We start from the raw sequence: 2171 nt of genomic DNA, 5'->3' as shown, positions 1-2171 counted from the left end.
CACCTCATATGCATGTGAAAGCTGAACAATGAATAAGGAAGACCAAAGAAGAATTGATGCCTTTGAATTATGGTGTTGGTGAAGAATATTGAATATACCGTGGACTGCCTAAAGAACGAACAAATCTGTCTTGGAAGAAGTACAGCCAGAATGCTCATTAGAAGCAAGGTTAGAATCAACCTAGAGTTGCCTCAAAAGAACGGTCTGGTGATCTGCTTCGGAAAAATCACAGCCTTGAAAACTCTATGGAGCATAGTTCTACTCTGCAACACATGAGGTTGCCACGGCAACTGGTTAAAGGAAACCATAGCTTGGGCTCAGAATCCTAATGGTTTTATGCAACTCTTAAGAGACCAGACATCTTCCAAGTTGGTGTCAAGCTGGGGCATGAGTTGTACTGCCAGCCTTGGCCTACAACTCCAGAACAAACAGGCATCACAGTCCTTTCTGTCCACTAGAAACTGCTCATGAGAAATTTTTCAGAGGCCAGCCTTTGACTTCTCCTTCTAGGACTGTAAAAGAGTATTGGCTTCATTTGAGCACTTGGCAAATAATCACTAGTGGTGCTCTTACAGGATTTGCATTTTACCAAATATTGACATCTGCTCAGGAGGATAAATGATGCCTGAAATGTTCCCCTTTCTTAGTCCTTAACAGAAACTGCTGATATGGTAAAATCAACTCTGGACTTGAGTCAGCCTTCGGGTGAGTCCAGGCTCAACCACATTCCAGGTGTCTATGGGCATTTCCTTATCTGCCTGAGCCGCAGCTTCCTCTGGTGCTTAGCAGTCATGATGCCATACAGGGTCGCTGGGAAGCACAGATGGCATATGTGAACGTGCTTTATACTAGAAGGACACTCACTATAATTTTAGCAGGAGTAATTTCTGCATGGCACAATTATAAGTAATTTTTATTTTCTTCAGTATGTTCTCAGATATACAGCTCAGATTTCTATAGGAAACTAAGGTACAAGAAAAAAAAATGTTCTTGTGAATTATAATGAAAATGGTAGGAGTTTTCCTATTTAATGAATTGGGTTCTAGTTTTTGAGGGGGACTGATTGTAGTCTGGTATACCAGAGAGAGCAGGCATGGGTAACACACACTAGTTATATGACCTTGAATGAATTACTTAACCTCGGTGATCCTCAATTTTCTCCTCTGTAAACAGTACTAATAAGTCCTACCTAAAAATGTCTTGTGATTATTAAATGCATGTGAAAGCATCTAGCACAAGGCCTAATCCATAGTAGGTGCTCAATGTATCAGTTCCCTATATCCAAAAGGAAGGAAGGGGAGAAAGGAGGAAGGGAGTGAGGGAGAAAGAGAATGAAGAAGGAAGGAAAGAAAGAGAAGAGAAATAAAAAGAGAAAAGAGCAGAGGGATGGAAGGAGTTTAGCTTCCATAAATCCACTCCATCTAACTTTAATGTAAGTACTTTTTAATTAATAGAGAGGGCTCTAATTGAGAAAGTGTAAAGCATTCTAAATCTCTCAGATAAAAACATGTGTCATCTATTTCATGTCTCTTGGAAAAGTAAAATCAATACTTGAATTAATGGAAGAAATTAAATGGATGTAGAAATAGTTTTTGAATTTAACAAGTTTCAATGAGAAAGTAGTTGATAAATGATGATACAGAGAGCAACACAGTATTTGCCTTTAAAACATTCTTCACAGAAGTTTAGCAAGAAAAGTCAATCAATTCATTGCCTGGTAGGTACACTGGCAGATTAGCAAAGCTAATAGAATGACTATTCAAAGACATTCAACTGTGTGGATCATCACAAAATTATGGCTAATATTGCGAAGAGTGGAATTTCCAGAAAACTTAATTGTGCTCATGTGGAACCTGTACATAGACCAAGAGGCAGTCGTTCAAACAGAACAAGGGGATACTGCGTGGTTTAAAATCAGGAAAGGTATGCATCAAGGTTGTATCCTTTCATCATACTTATTCAATCTGTATGCTGAGCAAATAATCCGAGAAGCTGGACTATATGAAGAAGAATGCCGCGTCAGGATTGGAGGAAAACTCATCAACAACTTGCGATACGCAGATGGCACAACCTCGCTTGCTGAAAGCGAAGAGGACTTGAAGCACTTACTGATGAAGACTTGAAGCACTTACTGATGAAGAGCAAAGACTACAGCCTTCAGTATGGATTAC

The sequence above is a fragment of the Trichechus manatus genome, unplaced genomic scaffold, assembly GCF_000243295.1.
Source record: "Trichechus manatus latirostris isolate Lorelei unplaced genomic scaffold, TriManLat1.0 scaffold00079, whole genome shotgun sequence".
Taxonomy (NCBI): Eukaryota; Metazoa; Chordata; class Mammalia; order Sirenia; family Trichechidae; genus Trichechus; species Trichechus manatus.
The sequence above is the reverse complement of the archived record's forward strand: the minus strand, read 5'-3'. Positions refer to the sequence as shown.